A 23,861-nucleotide genomic window follows, 5' to 3' on the forward strand; every position below is an offset into this window, starting at 1 on the left:
TTGTCTTGATGTGTGGCTTCAGACCTCACATGTCTACTGGTTTGTGGTAAAATATTATCCTTCCTGTAGTGCAGATATAAATAATAAAAAAAGGTTTAGTCAAACATTCAAAAGTTAGAAATAAGTTTGCACAAACAAATGTTTCCTGTCTGTGTATCCACTCTGTGTCCATGATTAGACAGAGGCACCATGGCAAAAATAGTAATCCTGTAATTAAAGAGTGTATGATTGTGCAATCATTATTCCACCCCCTTGTGCCTGTATACAAGTGACTGTAAAGCTGGTCTTTCCTAATTTTTTTTCAATTCCATTTTTCTTTTTTGCAACCTAATACAGTGTGTTGTGTGCAACTTCCTGAGGTTTTTACAGAAATAAGATCAAAACTAATGTTATTCCATATAGAATTGTAGCAACCCCTCACTGTGATCCAGCAGCAGAGTTTGAACATTCAGTCTTCAGTATGTCAGCACAGATTGCTACCACTAGAGCTACAGGACAAAGTAAACTAGCTGAATACGGGAGGCTTTTAAGCCGCAGGGATGGTGGACAACTGGGTCTAGGGTTAGGGTGGAGGAGAAACAGAAAAAAGGGCTTGGCCTAGCATAGAGGCTCTAATGCAGGCTTGGGCAAAACATCCTCTGCTGGCCGCATCCAGCCAGCAGGTGCAGTGAGGAGTCTCAGGCAGACTCCTTTACTTGCCTCATCCCCCCACACTGCTCAGAAAAGCGGCTGCTTGGCCATTTGTGTTCCACAAACTATAAGCCTGGAGGGGAGAGGGTAGTGGTGCTTCATGGCTGCTCTCATCCCCAGCACAATCCCATTGGCTGGTTTCTGGCCAGTGGAAGCTGCTTGTTTGAAAAACAGGCAGCATACGAAGCACCATCCCTCCTCCCCTCAGGCTCTTATCATAGAGCATGTGGTACTGCAGCCTGTGCAGGGGTGTGGCAGGCTCCTGCCTGAAAAATGTGCTGGGCTGCTGACTGGGAGTCTCGGAGGGAAGTCTTTCAGCCAGCATCTGCCTCTTCCACCCCACCCCACCCTCCGCCCCAGCCTGCTGCCCTCTTACTCCTACCCCCTATCCCTCATAAGCCAAACCCTCGGCTCCCCTCCTGAGCCCATACCGCCTCCCAGACCTTGCACCCTAATCCCTTGCCCCAGATCACAGTCCCCTCCTACTCTAGGTCACAATCCAAACTCCTGCACGCCAATGCCGTGCCCCAGATCACAATTGTCTCCTTCACCCATAATCCCTCACAGGCATTTCCTTATCCCAGGAGTGGGCAAGACAGCCCCTGTGGGCCGGATGAGGCCCGTCAAGATGATTAATCCAGCTGCAGCCGCCCTGCGACTCCCATGCCCTAAGGCCAATTGAGATCTGTGGACGGGGGAGCTGGCAGTTCTCTCTAAGCCAGTGGTCTCCAACCTTTTTAAGCACGAGATCAATTTTTGAATTTAAGTGCAATCCAAGATCTACGTCATATATAAATACCCTTGCCCTGCCTCCTTCCTACCCCTTCCCAAGGCCCCGCCCCTACTCACTCCATCCTCCCTCTCTTGCCCATCCTACTCACTTCCATCAGGCTGGGGCAGAGGGTTGGGGGCACAGGCTCTGGTCTTGGATGAAGGGATTTGGAGTGTGAGAGGGGCTCTGAGCTGCTCTTGGGGCAGGCAGTTGGATATAGAAGGGGTTCTAGATGCAGGCTCTGGGAGGGTGTTTGGATGCAGGGGTGCTCAGAGCTAGGATAAGGGCTTGGGATGCATGAGGGGGGGTTCATGACTGGGGTAGGAGTTTGGGATGTGGGCTCCATCTGGGCACTGCTGCTGGCTCCTGAGTGGTGGTGCAGTGGGGCTAAGGCAGGCTCACCCATGCCCTGGCCCTGGCCATGAACCACTCCCTAAAGCAGCCAGCAAACTCCATCCCTGGTCCTATTGTGCCCCCTCTCTGCTCTGTGGAGAAAGAATACAGAATGGGAGAGGGGCACCTGGACATCAGCACCCCTTTTTCCCCTCCCCTGCCCTGCACAGAAAGCAGGAGACTCCCAAAGGGAGAGGCAGCTCCAAGGCAAAGGGCAGGAGATGCACAGCAGTGTGGGGGAGGGGCAGCTGAAGGGTAGGCACTTGATAGCCTCTTGGCCAAACCAGTCAGGATCACCTGTCAGAGGCTCTAAGATCTACCAGTAGATCCCGATCTACTGCTTGGTGACTACTGCTCTAAGCGGTGGGGGAGTGAAGGCAAAGATTCACGCTCTCCTCCCACCCCCAGGCCAATCAGGCTCTTGCATAGTCTTGCATCATGCTCGTGTGTGTGTGTGTGTGTGTGTGTGTGTGTGTGTGTGTGTGTAGGCTAATGGTTTCACCATGTTTCTCCTCTTCCATAAACAGCTTGGGGATGTAAGTCTTACTTGAATTTCTTCGGAATCAAAATCCTTCCTCTTCTGTCTTTTCTGCTGCTTTGGGCAGGAACAAATGTCTTCCATGACTCTCTATTCTGGGCGGCAGGGGAGCACAGGAAGCCTCCTGCCCCTTCTGCCCAAGGCCCTGCCCCTTCCAGGGAAGCCCGCAACCACTTCAGAAATTTATGAAGTGGCCCCTCCTTCAAAAATTATTGCCCACCCCTCCTCTAAAACTGTAAGACTTAGAGAGTGATCACCAACTAGATTGGGGTGGCCAACCTGCGGCTCATGAGCTACATGTGGCTCTTCACCCTGAAAGTGTGTCTCGCAAAGCTGCCCCATGTGCCCCTACAAACGGCCCCCAGCTCCCTGTGCTCACCGGGTGCAAGGGAGCTGTTCAGCGTGGCAAAATGACATTGGCAAGATGGTGTTGGCCAGTGGGAACCTGATGTGGCCAAAAAGCCTAACCTGTGGTTTGTAAAGGGGCAGCATCTTTTTTTTCTCAACAATTCTGGTGCGGCTCTTCGCATTTTTTCTACTGCTGTTTTGGCTCTCTTTGTTTAATGGGTTGGCCAACCCTGACCTAGATGGTGGGACACAATATGTAGGAAGGTGACCAGTCTGGACTTATCGCATGAGCAAGCCATGGTCAGGAATGAATGGCGATGCTGCAGAATTAGAGAGGGCAAAACATCTTACTTTTCCTTGAACTCATTCTGACAGATGGAGGAACCATTTTAGCTGAAACTTAAATAAATCAGCCTGGGGCAGAGAGACAGCATGGAAAAGGTCAGCTCAAAGATTTATAAGCAAGTGAAAGGAGTTTCATTATGGAAAGTGGTTGGGTAACCATTACCAGGGCTCGACAGATAATGTAATCTACTCGCCCGTGACAAGTAGATTACAACCCGGAAGAGTCGGTGCAGAAGGCAGAACTGCACGTCTGGCGAGTGGGACTCGCTGCCACTTGGCGAGCCCTGACCATTACTATAGGTGGGATTAGGGAAGTTAAATTGCGGGTAATTGACTAATCGAATAGTTAGTGGGGTGTCTCCGCTTTTGAAGTGTAGCAACAGTCCTAGGGCTGTTGCTACAAATTAAAGGCCATGTGGAGCCCAGGGTCAGCTGGAGACTCCCTGCTGACCCCAGGCTCTGTGTGGCACTGCCACTTTGACACGCCGGGAGGAGCCTGATGCCGGGCTTCCACATTGGCGCTGCCACTTTGAAGTACCCTCTTCTCACCCCTGTTCCCCCCCTCCCCCTGCACTTGCTGCCTTTTTCTGATAACAAAGGGGGGGAGGGGAAGCATTTGCTTATCACACAGTTTAGTCGACTAGTCCTTCACATCCTTAGGTGGGATGGAGAAGAAGAATGGCGATTAAGTTTAAATGGTTTGCTATACTTACTTTGTGACACATTTAAGAAGACAGTGACATCAAGTATCTGGAAAAAGTATATTATTTATACAAGGTTTAACATAGTGCTTGATTTGTAATTTAATAGTTCAGCAATTTGTTGAGGTAATTGACAGCTTGCACGGCTTTGGATACAGTCACCAGAGGTGGTGACTATTGATATTAGGACATGCAGGTGAAGGGATTGTTCGCTGCTAGCTTTGAAAAACCCCATCAGGCTCTTAACTTCTATTTGAACAAGCAGAAGAGACCTCTCATTTTTAGTGTGGCATGCTTGATGTTATGGATGTGATAGTGTATACATTTAAGCGGTTAATCAATGAGCCTTGGCTCTTCGGTTAACCTTTATGGTTACACGCAAGCTCCTCTCCACGCATACTACTCCCTCTGATACAGAGGCAGCAGCCTGAGGGACAAGGCAGATGGGCGCCATTATGTTTGGGGAGCTGGTTTCTAAGGGGGTAGGAGAAGATAAAAGCTGGCTCCCCGCGTGCACCAGCTCCCGGGGAGCTGCCTTCCCCCGGTATGTAAATGTGTGATCACTGAAAATTTCAGAGGCTATATGTTTACCAAAAAACTACATTTTAATATCCTTACTTGACGTTATACTCAAATATCACATTGTCAGTATTGGTTTTGAACTGCTGTCCTACTATGGGTCAAGAACTACAGTCAACTGAACCATGCTATCTTTTTGGTACAAATACTGTATGTGTTTGTCACTACATGACAGATAACTCTCCCCTGTTCTTGTGCATGCAAATAAACTAAAGACAGTTAATAGCAATAATTAATAGGAAATACACTGGAATCTCTTTAATCCTGCAACCCTGGGGAATAAGGTATGCCGGATTATGGAATTTTCCAGATCACGAAGGGTGATGCAGGGTCTGGGCACGAGAGGGATGAGACTGGAGTGCTTACCTGGTGTCTTGCTTCTGTGGGCACATGTGGGTCTGTGCAGCCTTCCACTCCCGGACACCTCCTCCTGCCATTATGGGAGTGGCAGAGGAAAATCCTCTGGACCAGCAGTGCCACTTCTCTCAGCTGGGGAGTAGAGGGAACAGCAGCGCGCAGAGCCGATTGCTCCTCTCACTGTCAGAGTCTGAACCACAGTTGTTCCCGGATCAGAGGTTGCAGTGTACAAGGTTTTTTAGGGAAAGAAATCCACAGGAATAAACTAGCTGACTCCATGTAGGCTATTTCTTTTGTATAAAGGAACTTTCTTTCTAAAAATAAACTTTTATTGAGTGTGGAGTTCAAGGCCAAAACCCCATCTTTACTTAAAAAGGATAACGTAACTTGCATTTTGAAGGTTATGGGTCTATTTTTGTTCAATAGCTATAATGGCATAGAGAGTGCACTTAAAATGTTTGCAAACGATACCAAGCTGGGAGGGGTTGCAAGTGCTTTGGAGGATCGGATTAAATTTTAAATGATCTGGATAAACTATGGAAAAATGGTCTGAAGTAAATAGGATGAAATTCAATGAGGACAAATGCAAAATACTCCATTTAGGAAGAAACAGCCAGCTGCACCCACAGAGAAATGAGAAATTCCTATTTAAGGAGGTGTATTGCAGAAAGAGATTGAGGGATCATAGTGGACCACAAGCTAAATATGAGTTGGTGTAACACTGCAAAAAGCCCGAATGTCATCCTGGGATGCATTAGCAGTATTATGTCCAGTTCTGGTTGCCCACATATTCAAAAAGTTGTGGACAAATTGAAAAGAGTCCAGAGAAGAGCAACAAAAATGGTTAAAGATCTAGAAATCGGGACAAGATTGAAAAAAATGGATTTGTTTAGTTTGGAAAAGAAAACTGTTATCATGCCCTCTTAGTCTTTTCAGGTCCTTAAAAGGTTGTTACAAGGAGGAGGCAGAATTGTTCTTAACTTCTGAGGACAGGACAAGAAGCAGTGGGCTTAAATTGCAGCAGTGGAGGTATAGGTTAGACATTAGAAGAAACTTCCTAACTGTCAGGATTAAGTACTAGAATAAATTTCCCAGGGAACTTGTGCAGTCTCCATCATTGGAGATTTTTAAGAGGAGGCTAGACAAACGTCTGTCAGAGATCGTCTGGCTAGTACTTAATCCTGCCATGAATGCAGGGACCTGGACTAGGTGACCTTTCGAAATCCTTTCCAGTCCTATAATTCTATGAATAGCTTTGTTTTGCCCCCTGCATGTTTTAGAAGTTGTTTTTATATAGCTATTTACCAGAAATAGTTCAAATTTCCTGTATTTTTAATGCTAAGAATATATGCTCACCCATTATGGTGCATTGTACAATCTGCTCTAAGCATGTTATGCACGTTGTGTTCCAGCACTAGTATAATAATCAAAGACTAACACGTTTACATCGTGTGCTGACATTTTAAACACACTTTTTAAAAGAATACCATTTTTCTTTGAAATTTTTAAATTGTGTGTGATACGTCCCTTTTCCCAAAACAGTTCCACGGGTCTTTATATCCTCTGCACTTCTCCTTCTCCCAAAAACAATTAATTAAAACAAGAAGAAAGTAGTAAAATAGCTCACTCAGACTTGATGTTGTATATATTGTTTAATACTCGCAACTTTGTATATTATAATGAGTTTCCACATAATTACTTAATGTATAAATGTGCTAAATTAGTGTAGTGGACTTGTCTGAGAATTTGGTCCCAAGTCCTGCTGCAGTCTTGGCATTATTTCCACTCAGTTTTTTGTATCTATCACAGTTTTCCAAGTTATTTTTGGACAGACCTTGTCTTTTGATTTCTGTTCGGGTTTATATTTTTGGCTGTTTTTAAAGAACATAAGATACTAAGTGATACCAAAAGTCCATCTAGCCCAGTATCCTGTTTTCCAACAATAGCCAATGCCAGGTGTCCCAGAGGGAGTGAACAGATCAGGTAATCATCACATGATTCCTCTCCTGTGAATCCATTTCCAGCCCCTGACAAACAGAGGCTAGGGACACCATTCCTTCTCATCCTGGCTAATAGCTATTGATGGACCTAACCGCCATGAATGTATCTAGCTCTTTTTTGAACCCTGTTAAAGTCCTGGTCTTCACAATATCTTCTGGCAAGGAGTTCCACAGATTGACTGTGCATGAAGTAAAACTTCCTTTTGCTTGTTTTAAACTTGCTACCTATTTATTTCACATTTGGTGACCCTTAGTTTTTAGGTTATGGAAACAAGTAAATAACTTTTCCTTACTTAATTTTTCCATACCAGTCATGGTTTTATAGACCTTTATTGAACCCCCCCCCCCCCCCCCCCGTAGTCTCCTCTTTTCTAAACTGAAAAGTCCAAGTCTTTTTAATCTCTCTTCATATGGGACCTGTTCCAAACCCCAAACCTCTAATCATTTTTGTTATAGTATGGTTTGGTTGATAGGAAAATGGGATGTGCTTAGAATAGGATTGCTTCTCATAAATCCAAACAGAAAAGAGGAATCACCAAATCAACTATAGTCCTCAAATTTGATACAACTGAGTGAACGTTGAAAGAGACTGAACCAAGATAATTCAGAAAAATAGGATGAACCTGGAATAGGATTGCCTCTCAATAAACCTTACAGAAGAGATAAAACGGAGAAATTTGGAGTAGTGCTCTTTTGGCACTGCTAACTTATGCTTAAGGTTTAAAAACGAAAAGAAAATGTTGTTAGAAACCTAATTGACTATAGCCCTTTTTTCTTAAAACATAGTGAATAGTAAGAGTTTATAGAGTTGAAGAAAAAAATATACTTGATGGAATTGCCATTTTAAAAAAATTACAAAAAAGGTAAAATTTTAACAATCCCTTTTTAAAGAAATCTGAAATAAAAATTAATTTCATAAAAATAACACTGTATTCCGGAAAAATGCAATTGTTTAAATGAAGTATGTACATTTTCTTTTTATTTAAAAAAAAAAAAATCCAACCCTTAACTAAGTTAAGCACCTGAACAATGTCAGGTAAATCTTCTACAGTAGTACAAAATATTTGAAAAAGCAAACCTTTGCTTAGAATTAAAATATAAGTAGGGACACCCTGTTTGAAATTTATACAGTGAAAGTGAAACAGTTCCTTCTTAGAATGAAAGGGAAAATAGTAAAATCTTCATATACTTTCAGTTTCCTTGCAAAGCAGCTACTTTCCATGTGTTCATTAACAAGTAGTTATGTGAGAGGTAAGTATAATTGTCCTGTTGATGCTTTTGAGCTTAACCACATGCTCAGTAGGATGCTATTATGTCTGATGTTTTCTTGATGGTCGTTTGTTTGCATGGTGTGGTGTGCTCAAATCAGAGTTTGACAAGCTGTAGGTCATGACCCTGTGCTTGCAGTTGGACAGAAAAGTATCTCCCTGGCTTTTAGCTCTTGAATTCTAGCTCAATCCTTGCTGTTTTCTTCAGTGGCTTTATTAAGAAAATAACATAAAAATGGCCATGCTGGGTCAGACCAAAGGTCCATCTAGCCCAGAATCCTGTCTGCCGACAGTGGCCAGTGCCAGGTGCCCCAGAGGGGGGTGGACCAAAGACCATGATCAAGCAATTTGTCTCCTGCCATCCATCTCCAGCCTTTGACAAACAGAGGCCAGGGACACCATTCCTTACTCCCTGGCTAATAACCTTTTATGGACCTAACCTCCATGAATTTATCTAGCTCTTTTTTAAACTCTTTTATAGTCCTAGCCTTCACAGCCTTCTCTGGCAAGGACTTCCACAGGTTGACTGTGTGCTGTGTGAAGAAAAACTTTCTTTTATTAGTTTTAAACCTGCTACCCATTAGTTTCATTTGGTGTCCTGCTACCCATTAATTTCATTATTTCTGTCCTTATGGCCATATGAAAGCCCTTCAACTAGGATTATTAGCTGGCTGGTTCATCTAGCCTCCTGTCCAGTCCATGTCCCCTCTTCCTCTTCCCTTTTCATACCTGGCTGCCCTATGGAATAGAGAGCAACTAGGCTGGGCAGAGGAAAGATTGAGCTGGCAGTGAGGAGAATCAGCCATTTTGATCAGCCACTCGAACCTGATTCTTCCTCATTTTCCTCCCTAAAATGAGTCAGGTCATAGTGGGCAGAGGCAACTTTTGATGCAAGAAAGAGAAACAGACTCTTGAGGATTTTGTTCTTGTTTCTATACTTGATTATTTTAAACCACAGAGTTCAAATTAGAGTCAGTTTAACTATTTTTAGTTTTTCTTTGTTTAGCCCCCTTTAAATAGCAAATGAGGAGAGCTCCTTTCTGTTCTAAGTTATGACAAAGTCCTTTATTTTTAAAGAAAGCTTAATTTTAGATGTGTGTGGTGATCTTTCAAATATTAACATGACATATTTATTGTTACAGGAGATTTCCCAGTGATCTAAGCTTCAGGTTTGGAATAACCAACCTCCTTGAAAATACACCATTATATTTCAATGCAGTGTATTTAAACGATTCATTTTTTTCACAGTAGACTGAGTACCATGTAATTTACCATTTGAGCATATTTGGGATAGAAATAAAACAAAGCTCCTATTTGTACATTCAGGATTCTGTGATATTGATCATAAGAGTACATTATCGTCCTAGGGTATGTCTAGACTACATGCCTCTGGTGACAGAGGCATGTAGATTAGGCTACCCGGCATAGGAAAATGAAGCGGCGATTTAAATAATCGCCTCTTCATTTAAATTGAAATGGCTGCCGTGCTGAGCCCATCAGCTGTTTGTCGGCTCAGCGCGGTAGTCTGGACGCTCCGCGGTCGACATCAAAGGCATTTGTCGACCTCCCAGGTATGCCTCCTGGGATGTTTACCTGGGAGGTCGACAAATGCCTTTGATGTCGATCGTGGAACGTCCAGACTACCGCGCTGAGCCGACAGCTGATCGGCTCAGCGCGGTAGCCATTTCAATTTAAATGAAGCGGCGATTATTTAAACCGCCGCTTCATTTTCCTATACCGGGTAGCCTAATCTACATGCCTCTGTTGCCAGAGGCATGTAGTCTAGACATACCCCTAGTGTCCTTAGCCATAATTTCCCTACTCCACTGTTGTGCAGCATCATGTGTGCTTTATGGTTTCCAACATATATCCCATACTTTTCCTACACTTCATTGTATTATATCTGGGCTTTCTGGTGATGGTTTGAGGAGCCTTAAGAATGAATAATACTCAGTGCTTTTCTAATAAAGGGGTGCTTCTGGGAATAGTACATAGGAGAGGAATTACATAAGGTATTTAGCTTCTAAATCAGAGTTTGAATTACACCTTAAGGTGCTATTTTCATATTTGGGACCAATACTTCATAGTTTAACTTTGGATGTGTTTATATAGAGCTGGGCAGAATAAGCACTTAGTATTTTTCTGAATGCCAGTAAGAATTAAAAAATAATCTGATATCAAGGTATGATTTTTACAAGGCTTATTTGGTACCTTTTAGAGACTTCTAGCTTCCCAACAGTGTGTGTTTAATTTTATCTCTCTTAGGCGGTGGGACTTTGCTATGAGTATTTTTATTCTTCTTTCTGATTGGCCTCTGGCATTGTCCTCCTCCACTCTTTACCCACCTCCAGTTTGACTCACTTTCTCCCCCATATCAGAATATTTCTGATCTTATTTTGATGGCTTTTTACTTTTTAGTTCTATTAAAAGCCTCTCGAGGCTTCAAATAAAACATATTGCTTGAATAATCCATGCTGTACAATAAATATGATGGAGAAAAAAATGTGATCCAGGTGGTCACAAGGGAATTATTGTAAATGTGAACTAGATATCAATTATCATTTACATTATCCGTGTATAGTGCTCTTATTCTGGGAGTAAGTACACAGCTAATGCTTATTTAAGATATTCATGGGACATCTTCTAAATCCTTTGTTTACTTATAATAGGAGTGGGGAACCTCAGGCCCCGGGAGCTGGATGTGGCCCCTGGCTTGCACGGATCTAGCCTCTGGGGCTCAGAGCTCCCTCCAGCACTGGGGCACCTGCGCTGGCGCTCCAGCTCACCTCTCCCTACTGCCCCACTACTGGGCTGGGTCACACAAAATCTGCTAGCATTTACCTAAATAAATGTATTACATTTGTAGCCCCAAAAGTAGGGGACTAAAATTAAATTAAGCTCTTTTTCTGCAGAGCTCTAACATAGTGCTCTTCAACCTTTCCATACTGGGACTACTCTGAGTCTTCCTCACTCCTTTAGACAAGACCACCAGCCATCCCTTTTACTGATGTGAAAAGGTCAGGGTGGCCATGTTCTCCAGGTTGAGAAAACACGTGTCATATCACGTCTCTGGAGAGAAGCATTCACAGCAGTCCAGTGCTGATCAGTAATGTGCTTATCAGGGAAAGTCTTTACATGATCTCCAAGCTCAAACAAGGGATTTGAGTTTTATTTTTCCATTTCAAAGTCAGCAAGCTTTAAAGTGCTGAATTTATATACAATGCTACAGTGGCATGTCTTGGTGCTCTTTTTCTACAGTTCACAACTTTAGTAGTTGAACACAAGGGTGGGGAACCTATGGCCCACAAGCTGTATTCAGCCCCCAGCTTACTTTAATCGAGCTCATGGTGAATCTCCACAATATGGAAGGAAGACCCAAGCATCAGTGCTCCCCCCCCATCTACTAGTTGAGTGAGAGAGTGTTGTCTTGTTTTTGCTTCTCATTTGTGTTGTCCCCAACTGATTTTTCTGTGAGTCACTGGTCCCTCACCAGAAAAAGGTTCCCTACCTGAGTCCTATTGGCTTACAGTCCAATAAACAGAGTTCTAGTCAGGTAACTGTATTCCTGGCATTAGTATCAAATAGTAAATCGCTGATGTCAATCCAACTCAGCTGCAAGAACTGATTTGTTGGAAAACTGTAAATATTTTCTTTTTTTCCTGTAGCACATCTTGTAAGTGGGGATTCCTTGATTACCCCCCACTCCAGCATAGCCTGCAGCTCTCTTTTCACCGTATCCCATAATTTCCTGGGGAGGGGGCGGACATTGTCTCTTACCGTCTTCCCCGGTTCAGTCTTTATCTCATGATGGATCAGGTTGGTCTCTCTGGGTCGGCTTGTCAGCACCTGTTGAAACTGCTTGAGCACCTGGTATAATTGTTCTTCTGTATGCCTGAGAGGTCCTCCCCCACTCTTATCTCTTCGAATCTCACCTTGGGTTCGCCCCACGGTCCAAATTCTATGTCAGTGGCCTGGGGCTCAATTAAAAGGGCTTCCCACTGGTTCCACTTTTTTAATAAATTCAGGTGGTAAATTTGGGTCTCTCACCGATTCCCATTTACCCGCACCTCGTAATCCACCGGTCCTACTTTCCTCACTATGCGAAAAGGTCCCTGCCAATGGGCTAATAATTTGGAGTCACCCACCGGGAGCAATAGGAGTACCTGTTCGCCCGGCTCAAATTCCCTTGGCTGGGCCTTCCTATCATAATATGTTTTCTGGCTCTCGTGGGCTTTCCATAAATTTCCCTGGGCCCAGTCCGCCAGGGCGTGTAAATTCTTCCGCAGTTTTTCCACATATTGGGGGCCCCAGGGCTGGGGATACTTCTGCCTCCCACCCTTCCTTCACTAGATCCAAAATTCCCCGTGGCCGTCGCCCATACAATAGCTCAAAGGGGGAGTGCCCCAATGACACTTGAGGTACCTCTCGTATGGCAAACATTAATGCTGGCAGCAGCTTGTCCCAGTCCCGAGGGTCATCTTGAACGAACTTCCGCAGCATTCCCTTCAGGGTCCGGTTGAAACGTTCCACCAGGCCATCCGTTTGGGGATGGTAAACTGCCGTTCTCAGCTTTTTAATCTGCAATGCCGTACACAAATCAACTATGGTTTTCGAAGTCAAGTTTGTCCCTTGATCAGTCAATAGCTCTTTGGGTAGCCCGACCCAGGAAAACAACTTCACTAATTCCTCTGCAATTACCGGGGCCGTCGCCTTCTTCAGGGGGATGGCCTCGGGGCAGCGGGTGGCATAGTCGACTATGATGAGTATATAGATGTGCCCGCGCCCTGATTTCTCAAGTGGTCCCACCAGGTCAAGAGCTATTCGCTCAAAAGGGGTCCCAACTATTTGACTAATTATTGGATATAGATATCTGTCAGGGATGGTGTAGACGGAGCTTGGTCCTGCCTTGAGTGCAGGGGGCTGGACTTGATGACCTCTCGAGGTCCCTTCCAGTTCTATGATTCTATAACTACGGGGAGTGGGATCAGGGGGCTGGGGGTACCTTGATGTCTGGCAATTAGGACAGGATGCACAAAAGTTCTTAATTTCTTGGTACACCCTGGGCCAGTAGAAATGTTGCAGTACCCTCTGCTGCATTTTATCCGTTCCTAGGTGTCCCGCCCAGGGGTGCTCATGTGCCAACTCCAAGACCTTCCATCGATAGGGGCAGGGAACTAACAACTGCCGCCTTTCCTCTCCGGGGAGGTCTCCAGGGGCCACCCGATATAGACGGTCGTCGCTTACCTCGAATCTAGGTCCCGAGTTCTGTTCCGGTTGTCTCCCTTCCCGGTTGTCTTCCTCCCCCTTCGCTTGGTCCCAGGCTCCCCTCAGGGCCAGATCCTCGCGTTGTAAGGTGAGGAAATCTCCTTCATCTAGTTCTAGGGGGAGGGTCGCCTGCGTCCGGTCCTGTTCCTGTTGCCCTGCTGAAGTCAGGCTCTCAGCCTCCTCCCCATGGGCTACCAGCGTCCCCAGCTCTGAGTCCTCAGCTTCCCCCCTCGCCTGTTCGTCCCCCCATTGTCCCAATAACCGCCTTAAACCGGGCCAATCCCTCCCCAACAGGGCCTGGTACGCTAACTTAGGTGCTACGGCCACGGTACATAGCTCCGCTAGGTCCCCATCCTCTATTTTCACTCGAATTGTGGGGTAAGAGTGTATGTCCCCATGGACGCAGCGGAGGGACACGGGGGGGCTTTTTGCCGTGGCAGGGAATATCACTTCCTTCCAGATGAGGGTCTGCCCACAGCCTGAGTCCAATACCGCCTCCACCCACTTCCCGTTTACCTTGATTTCCTTCGTTACCTGGGCGCGGCTCGTCTCTCCCCGGCTTGCCTTGTCCCCACGGCGCTGTCCAAAGGTACAATCCATGAGGGGGCAATCCTTTTTATAATGCCCCTCTTGGCCACACTGATAGCAAGCCCCCCTTTGGGCCACCTCTGCCTGACGGGAGGGTCCCGGCTCGGTATCTGGTTCCCGCACGGTCTCCGCCCTGCTGGTAGGCCTGCTCCACCGTGGAGCCAGCCTTCTTTCCGGGAATAAGCCTAACGGCGGTTTGGTTGTAGGTTTTTGGGCCGTATGCTCACTCTTCCTAGCCTCCCGTGGGGTCCTGGACGCTCCCTTCCCTTCCGTTCCCTCAGTTGCGAGGAAGCGTTCCATTAGAGTGACCGCTTCTTCCGGTGTTTCGGGCAAATGGCGCCACACCCATTGTTGACCCTCGGCAGGTAGGACCCGTACATATTGTTCCAGGATCACTAAATCAGCCACTTGTACGCCCATCTTTGCCTCCGGTTCCAGCCACCTCATTCCTGCTTCCTTTACACGTTGGGCCACTGCGCGTGGTCGCTTGTGTAGGTTGTACCGGGCCTTTCGGAATCGGTGGCGATGCGTTTCTGGGGTTACCCCTAGCTGGTCTAGGATAGCTTCCTTGACCTTGTAATAACAGAGTGCATCGCGGGTAGACATACCCCGGTACGCTAGCTGCGCTGGTCCCGAAAGGTAGGGAGCCAGGAGTGTCGCCCAGTGTTCCTGTGGCCACTTGGCTGCGGTCGCCACTCTTTTGAAAGTAATCAGGAACGCCTCTGGGTCATCCTGCGGTCCCAATTTCGTTAGACGTATGGGCAACTGTGATCCCATGCCGCGGCTCCTTCTCCTCCTAGTGGATTTCCTATTCCCTCCGCCGTTACCCCAGTAGGAGTCCCTCTCAGTTCCCTCAACATTTGGTCCTGCCGGTCTTGGAACTGAGTAAGGAGTTGTTGTAGCGCTTGTGTCCGTTGTTGCTGCTGCTGCTTTTGGTTTTCCATGAGCCATTCCAGAATCTTATTCACTTCCATTTTTTTCCCCTACTAACAAGGATAGTGTTAATTGCACCCCTTCCCTCTAGACCCCTGTGTCGGGGTAGGAATGTGCCCACGTTCTCCACCACGTGTTGGCGGGTTTCCTCGTACCCGAAGTCACCCGGTCGTGCCCCTTAACAAGCCCCCTTAGTCTGTTAAGTTTCTTACCGGTTTATTACCGTCCACTTTCGCTATAAGTACGCCGAGGTTAACTATCCCCCGACCCAACGAACATCAATTGACCTGATGGCCCGCTGGGGGAAGGGGGTTCGGGCCCGCCCTCGCTCCGAACCCCGACCCAGGGCCCTAAAGTCCGGCTTTACGTCCGGACCTAGCGGAGGGGGTCAAGAAACCCCTAAACTCCCCCGCTCTTGAGGTCCACTCCCCTGCCCTGGGCCACTTCTTCCCCCCCACGTTGGTAGACGCGTGGTCTGGGGACCCCGAGGTTATGCCTCACCCCAAGGCCTCCACAGCCCGAGGAGCTCTGCTGGCTGCCGACCCCGTTTCCCGCACCCCCGGGAGTCCTCCCCCTCTCTCGGCCCAGCCTTTCCTTTTAAATCTCCCTCCCCAAGAGCATCCCCCCTGACGCCATTTCCCCGCGTTACTTCCGGGTCGTGGGGGGGATGACTTCACGAGTGACGTCACGCCGGTCATTTCCCATCTGGCCCGTCGCTGCCTCTCCACCCGTCCGCCCATCGTGGGCCCCGTTGCTGTCCGCCCGGGGTTCTTCGCGGCGCTTTGCCCCCGCGCCGCCCTGCCACTGTCCACCGGGTTCAGCGCAGGTCCGTCGGCTGCCGGAGGGGGCGCATCCGACCCACCACAGTAGAACTTATCCTCCTGCTCCTGTGTGTCAAGCTCCATAATCCCCTGAGCTGCGTTGCTTGGGGGAGGGGACTAGGAAGCAGAGCAGGGGTGGGTCTTAGGGAATTGGTGGAGCAGGGGCATGACATGGTGGAACAGAGGCAGAGCAGAGGTGAGGATGGTGGCAGGGAAGTTGCCCTTTGCCCCATACTTGGGGGATTGGATGGGAGAGGGTTGCTTCAGGCACTGCACCCTCTTAGGGACGGTTCTCAGGGCAGTTAACATGGAATATTCAACTGAGATAGTGGGGAAAGCAGCTACTATTGGTTATTTGTGAAAGAGTGGGTAGGAGCCAGTAGCTGATCATCAGAGGAAAAAGTGGATGGTACTCCAAAGAGTCAGAGATCAGGGCTCTAACATATTAGAGGCAGCAAGGGGTGGGGGAGCAGGAGCTGGTGCTGGGGGGAGCCGGCTTAAAAGCCAGTTTCCCCCCAGCACTGTCTCCGCAGGGAACAGGGGAGGCAGTGGGGTAGTGGGGACCGGGCGCGAGCCGGGAATCCGCTGCTTCCCGGCTCGTGCCTAGTCCCAGGTGCACCTCTGCCTTTTAAATGTATTCAGAGCCGATTGCTAGGGTTATTAAGCACTGGGGAATAAATTGCTTAGGGACGTTGTGGAATCTCCATCATTGGAGATTTTAAAGAGCAGATTAGATGAACACCTGTGTGGGATGATCTAGATCAGTGGTTCCCAAATTTTTGGGCATCATGCCCCCCCTTTTTGATTTTTGAAAACCCCTCCCCCTCCTCCCCCCCCCCCCCCCCATAGCAGCAAAACTTGTTGAGCAAAAAAAAAAAGAACTGAACAGGGCAGCAAAACTTGATGGGGGGAGGGGAGGCTGGGTCACCTCGCACCCTCCCTCCCCCTGGAATTTCTTCACTTTCACCTCCACCCCCCGCCAGAGGGGCGCACACACCCAGTTTGGGAACCCATGATCTAGATGGTGCTTGGTCTTGCTGTGAGTGCAGGGGATTGGACTTGATGACTGGTGGTCCCCATCAGTTCTAGTCATCTGATGGTCCATGTGGGCCTGGATACCGCTGTGGGGGTAGAGGACTAGCTGGGGCTCCTCCCTCCCTATCTTTCCCGGTACTACAGTACGTGCTTTTTTGGTACTGTAATCAGTAGAAAAGATTGTAGCTTGGGAGCTGCATTGGATTCAGTGCCATTCCCTTCTTTCTTTTGAGGCATGTTAACATATTTTACTAATGTTTCTTTTTTATATTATCCTAAAAATACTTGTGTGATAGTTAATGAAAGTAATGGGTTACATAGACTAGAGTTGTGCAGGAGCCAGGTGGTTTTCTGTGCTGCACAGATGTAACTCTTTGGATTTATCACACGTGCAGATGCCTAAAAGAAGCATGTTCTGAGCACTGGAGCCAGACCGTCTGATGTTCTGTTTCCAGAAGAATCTCATGATATTTAGTGTCATTTAAAGCATCTCAATCTCTTGCAGTAATTGAAAACTTTTGCTTTTATTTGGGAGCCGAGTGGTTAATGTAATGACAGCATATGTATACCAATGGCGAGATTAAAACTAGCAGTTTCCACTAATTTTTTTTAATCCAAGTTGCAAAATAATCAAAAATACATAGTATATTCTGATGTATATCAGCAAAATGAATTAGAATGTGGTATTGAGTCCTTCATTTAAAAAAACCCTACAGCTGTAAAAGATAAAGGTCTCAATACAGCACATAGCTGAATGTATTCAACACCAGTGGTTTCAAAAGAATAGTACAGTGAATGAAATGGATAAATAAAATAATATTTAAAAAAAAGATAGAATGTGTTTAAAATCTTAAACTTAGGCTTTGAAACCATTTAATATTTATTAAAATGCTTTATACAATCTAGGTGCAGAAAAATACATTAATTCCTAATGTATGTGTGTTTATTTTTTTACAGACGGAGGGCCAAAAACAGAGAGCAGCACTGGCTGTAGGTAAGAATTATGACTTATCTATCATGCATTGGCAGGGAGAGATTTGGCCAAGGGAAATAACTGCAAGCTTTTAAAGAGATAGTACATGGAAGAATATTGTTAAGCTAGCATTAATTGTGTATTGAAAGAAAAGCCCCTTGAATTTAAGAAATGTACAAAGCTCCTTGGGAAATACTTAGATTCTTAGCCTCAGACAGTCTTCTTTACCCTTATTCATGGTTGTTTGTAGTGCTGATGCAGCTATGTTGGTCACAAAATAGATGAAAAAATGTTTTATTGGACTAACTGTTTATATTCTTTTGATAGTGGAAGATAAAGCTTTTGAGTTTCTAATCTTCCACCATCAAAAGCTAGTCCAATGTAAGGTGTTACCTCACCTACCTTTTCTCTCACTAATTGTATAACTTTTAATCTTCAGAGGGTATAACAGAGTAGATATTCTCCTGATTAACTATTTTTTTCATTAAGATCCACTTTTTACAGTATCTTGCCAGGGAGAAAACAGGTAAAGGAGTCTTTTGCTTCTGCATTACTCATTCAATAGCCTAATGCAATCTGTGACTTAATTAACAGTGAATGAATAAGAAGATAACTTGAAGAAAGCTCATTGAAATGGCTTTTGTTTAAAGCAATGTGGACTCTGAGCATATAATCATTGATAGCTATTTAAAAGGATAATGATGCTTTAGGGCAGTGTTTCTTAAACTCTTTGGAAGACCTAAACAAAGAGAAAACTGATTATTTCTGGTCTTTGCTATACTCCAAAAATGTGTGGCTACTGTGACAGTTGTTTTAGGATCTTTTCTCAACCAGATGGTTTATCTTCAAAATAAGCAACATCTTTTACCATCTTTTCAAGATTCTGGGAAATGGGGTGTGCACTACAAACCCTCCATCTTTTAGCTTGTGTGTCTTGCAGTCATATAAGTTAGGGCATAAAGCATATTGTATTGTACCTCCATATTTATGTGGTTTTGTGCCAGCGCAGGCTCAGGAATACTAGCTTTCTCTCAGCTAGGGATGCTGAAAAAAAAATACCCCTGGCACCAGATGGAGAAAAAGTGAATCTTACCTCTTAGTTTTGATGCCTCATCAAGAAAGTGTTTGAATCCTGGGGAAAACATTATTTGCATCTGTTCTGTCTGATCAGTGTTGGGAGTAGTGTCAAGAAGTCTCTTAATTGCCAATTAAACTATTTTATTTAAGGAATAAGTATGTAGGGAGATAGTTGAATATATAGAGAGAAGTGTGGCACTGAGGGATTTTTAAGTCATTTCCCAATGTCAGATGGAAAGTCTGTGGCAAAGCTGGGAATTGCCTTGATGGTCTGGGTCTAGTGCCTGAACCAGAAGTTGACAGTTCTTTTATTCAGCTTTATTTGACAGAGTTCTTACTAGTAACACTATAAAAACATGCTCACTAGTGAACTAATTAAATTGGTGAATTTAATTGCATTTTAGATATCTGCTTATTTCAAATGTTAAGTGTTGATTTCAATTCCTGGGAGACTTCAATTCAGTAATATTTGCATGGTCACACAATTGAGTGTTTTCATCTCTTAATTGGTAACTCATCTTTGCCTAACTTCCTGCTGTTCTTTAGGGCTGACGACTTTTATAGTCTCATCTCTTGATGAGCTGTTTATGTGTAAAATTTGTCCACTCATCAAAATGCGGTTAAACATTTTTGTGTGTCTATACTTGGTTCACATTTTTTACAAGACGATTTATATGTCACTGACCCATCTACATCTAATTTTAAGTTCTTTTTAGTGAGATTCAGGGCAATTCTGATATTGTCTGTTGTTCTTCCAGTGCTTGCTTATGTCCATTCCGTCTAGGTGTGTGCGCGCCCCATGCGCAAGTTCCAGAAGCTTTTTTGCCCTTAGCAGTACCCGTTGGGCCAACGGAGAGCCCCCTGGAGTGGCACAGGTATATCTGTGCATATAATCCCCTACTGACCTTCCACCCCCTCAGTTCCTTCTTTCTGCCCGTGGCGGTTGCTGGAACACTGTGCTTGCCTTTGCAAGTGTGCCCTTTCTTATGTAAATAGTTCACTAATTAGAAGTAGTTAGAAGTTGATAGTGTTAAGAGTGTTAATAGTTGTGTCCCTCCCCGCCCCCTCCCCGCCATTCACACCCGAAACATTCACAGCGGCCTGGGAGCTGATAGCGCTCACGGCCTCCCCAACCCGACACTGCATGGCACAGAGGAGCACGCGTGCTGCGAGAGCCAGATGGCTAAGCCAGTCCCAGCACCACAGCTGGTGCTGCCGAGGCTGTCACCCAGGCAAGAGCCCGGCACAGCCACACCGCTAGTTACAGCACCGCCAGCGCAGAAGGCAACGTGGGGAAGGACGACTCTCCCCGTGGAACCGGTACCGTATTTGCTGGCACCATGTCACCTGGCACCGGAATCCCATGCTATGCCGCCACTGCTAGTACCGCCCATAGAGGGAAACCGGCGTCTATGGCTCGCCATACACAGCAGGGAGAACAGGTGTCTTCAGCACTGCCGTGGTCCATGTCGGAATATTCCTCAGAATCTGACATTGAGTCCTTGACCTCGGCAGCTTCTTCACAATGGTCAGTCGCTTCGGGGGTGACTCGCTCTTCCCACAGATTGACACTCCAGCACCACTCCAGATCGGATCACCGGTCCCCATCTTGGCACCGTTTAAGGCCACATAGCCCATCTATGACCCAGACTTGGCCCGCACAGTGGCAACCACTTATGCAGTGGCCCTTCTGGACACCTTGGGCCTATCATCAGGTCCAGGGTCCTGACTAATCAAGATTAGGATCGGTTATGACTTCGATACATTCCAGCTGCAGGTCTGCTTCTTCAGCTCCCATCCCTTCTCCCCATACCAGGGATTCAGGCTCAGAGACCAGAGCTAGCCCACCTCCCCTCCCCCCCCCCCAGGTTGGGGGGAGAATCTGCTCATCCAACCCGTCAACCACCACCAGCGGGCCCTACACAGAGCCTGGATGCCAGAGTGGAACCCATCAATACAGTCACGGTTCAGCCCCAACTACCAGAATCCTTGTCACCGGACGAGGCCTTGGCTGACCCGTCTCCGAGCGTGCCTACGATGGACATGCGGACCCATCAGGAGCTCCTCAAACGCCTTGTACAAAACCTAGGGATACAGGCCAAGTAGGTTAAAGAGGAGGCCAATCTGATGGTGGACATCCTCACAGCTGATGCCCCAGCTAAAATTGCCTTCCCGCTGAATAAAACGGTGGCAAAGATAATGAAGACCTTGTGGCAGACACCAGCCTCCATTCCCCCGACTCAAAAGGGGGTGGAAAGGAAGTATTTTGTGCCCCAATCTGTGCACGAGCACCTCTTTGCCCATCCACCAGCAGGTATGGCGGTGGTCCAGGTCTCCTGCCAGAGAGAGTGTCAGGGGCAGTGGGGACCCACTCCGAAGAGTAAAAAGCTGAAGAAGCTAGATCTGTTGGGGAGGAAAGCCTATGCTACAGCGGGTCTGCAGCTGAGGATCGCAAACCAGAAGGTGATGCTCAGTAGATACGTATATAACTCCTGGGTGGTGGTGGACAAATTCAAGGCCCAGCTTCCTTAGGCCTCCCAACAAGAATTTGCCACTTTTACGGAGGAGGGGAAAATAGTCTCCAGAACAGCACTGCAGGTTGCCCTTGATTCTGTGGACCCAGCGTCTAGATCCATGGCCACAGGCATAGTCATGCGTAGGTGCTCATGGCTCCAGCATCCCTCAGGAGGTCCAGGTGACCCTGCAGGACCTCCCCTTTGAGGGCTCCGGACTATTCTCAGAGCAAATGGACGGCAAGCTGCATAGCCTTAAAGACTCCAGGGCAATGTTAAAGTCCCTCAGTATCCATACCCCGGCCCCGCAGCATCGTCCCCTCAACCAAAGGCCACAGAGGGCTTATCAGCAAGGCCCGAGGTTCAACAGTAGGAGGTGGTCTAGGGCTACCACCACCAGGGGGGCTAGGAGGAAGTCACAAGGACCCCTTGAGCAAAACCAGGGACCCCCCACCAGCAAGTCCCAGGGCCCCAAGTCAGGGTTTTGAAGTTACGCCTGAGGACGGAATACCAGCCGCATCTCTAGATCGACCCTTCTGTCACAGACTGTCTCCTTTTTTACCTTGCCTGGTGCTCCATTACCACAGATAGTTGGGTTCTAGACACAGTGCAAAGGAGATTATTCTATCCCATTCCTTACCCTCCCGCCCACCCCCCCCCATCTCCGTACCCCATCCCTCTTCAGGGACCCCTCTCACGAGACCCTGCTGAGGCAGGAGGTCTCCTCGCTGTTGTCCCTGGGGGCGGTGCAGTAGGTCCTGCCAGCATTCAGGGGAAAGGGGTTCTATTCCTGGTACTTCCTTATCCCAAAATCCAAAGGGGGTCTTCACCCCATCGTAGACCTCAGAGAGCTCAACGCCTTCATGAGGAAGTCAAAGTTAAGGATGGTGACGTTAGCCTCCATCATCCCCTCCCTCGATCTAGGAGACTGGTATGCCGCCCTTGATTTGAAGGATGAGTCCTTCCATATCTCAATCATCCCACCACAGGAAATATCTTCGGTTCACAGTAGGGTTGGACCACTACCAGTTTACAGTACTACCGTTTGGCTTCTCCACAGCCCCAAGGGTGTTCATCAAGTGCATGGCAGTAGTGGCAGCATTCCTTCAAAGGAGAGATCTGCATGTCTATCCCTACCTAGAAGACTGGCTGCTTATGTCCACTCCAAGAATAGCCTGACTCCATCCTCTTTGGAGCCCTCCTTTAGGTAGTAGAAGATTGCTATAAAGTCCTCCCTCATTCTGCTCTTCCGGAGACTAAATAAGCCTAGTTCCCTTAGCCTCGCCTCATAAATTATGTACCCCAGCACCCTAATAATTTTCATTGCCCTCTACTGGACCCTCTTCAATTTGTCCACATTCTTTCTGCAGTGGGGAGCCCAAAACTGGACACACTATTGCAGTTGTGGCCTCTCCAGGGCTGAATAATGGGGAATAATCAGTTTCCTTAATCTGCTGGCAATGCTCCTACTACTGAGCATTAGCCTTCTTGAGAAGAAGAGCACACTGTTGACTCATATCCAACTTCTTGTCTACTGTAATTCCTAGGAACTTTCCTGCACTACTTGTACTTAGCCAGCCAGTCCCTAACCTATAACAGTGCCTAAGATTCTTCCATCCAGAGTGTGGGATTCTACATTTGTCCTTGTTGAACCTCTTCAGATTTCTTTTGACCTAATCCTTCAATAAGATGTGAAAGAGTTTCTCTCTTCTTTTTTTTTTTTTAAAGGAGGGGGGAGGGGAAGATCTTAGTGCTCATTTAAAGGTGCTAGACTGACAGCCCTGAAATAGAAAATCCTGTATTACTGCTGAAAAACAATAAATATGCATAGCACTTTACAAGGCGAGTAAAGCAATCCATGCACTGAGGAGTACAAAATTTAGCCATAGAAATGGCAAGCTTTCCCATCTCATCCCTTTTATGAAGGTGTCGCTTCTAAGAGTAAAGTTGTGGGCTCTATAACATTGGACAGGTACCCATTCCTTAGGAAATATACAAACTCATCAATTTATTTCAAATAGAAGCAAATGAGAGAAATTGTTAAATCTAGATCTTGATTTAAATCAGGGATGAAAGTCTCTATCCCATTCTAAATCACTGAGCCATCTAAAGCACCTTGAGAAATTTTTAGCAAGTTGTCTTGTGTTTTTCTTTATGTGAATTTCTTGTTAACTTTCCCATGACTGTGTCAAAAAACACTAATAGAATGAAGACATTTTTATACATCTTTGAAAGGAAAGAAATGTACAGTAAAACCTGTGTTATCCAGATGGAGGAGGGGGCCAAGAGCCGTGTGGGGGCTGGGATGTGGCCTGCTGGCGGGGGGCGGGAAGGAGAAACCTGCCGAAGGGGGAGGCGGGAGCCACGGAGGGAGCTGGCCTGCCGGGGGTGTCAAGAGCCGCGGAGGGAGCCGAGATGCTTGCTTCCGGCTGCCGTTCGCCCCTTTCTCAGATACATGCTGCACGCTCATCTGAGGAGCACTTACAGGACCAGTTTCCTTTTTTGATGCCAAGAAAAAAAAAATTGCCAGTTTCAATAGTTTTTCCGGATGGTTAAGTTCCAAATAGTGCAGATTTTACTGTATTAATGTTACAAGGTAATACCAGTGATTAAGATTTGAAGATCTTGGTTGATACTGTGTACAGTACAGAAAAGAAGGAACTGT

At 46.6% G+C, this 23,861-nt stretch overlaps 1 protein-coding gene across 5 annotated transcripts in view; it reads left to right on the forward strand.

The window, feature by feature from the left end:
• The window catches only part of CYRIB (CYFIP related Rac1 interactor B), a 143,698-nt gene that overhangs the window by 60,667 nt on the left and 59,170 nt on the right, over positions 1 to 23,861 (forward strand). For 4 of the 5 annotated variants that reach the window (XM_025184920.2, XM_025184919.2, XM_025184918.2 and 1 more), the window contains exon 3: positions 17,591 to 17,627. The gene's annotated coding sequence lies outside the window, so the exon portion shown is untranslated. The remainder of the gene's footprint in view (positions 1 to 17,590; positions 17,628 to 23,861) is intronic. The other variant, XM_006123559.4, reaches the window with a different exon arrangement.

Source organism: Pelodiscus sinensis, chromosome 2 (assembly GCF_049634645.1).
Source record: "Pelodiscus sinensis isolate JC-2024 chromosome 2, ASM4963464v1, whole genome shotgun sequence".
NCBI classification, from domain to species: domain Eukaryota; kingdom Metazoa; phylum Chordata; order Testudines; family Trionychidae; genus Pelodiscus; species Pelodiscus sinensis.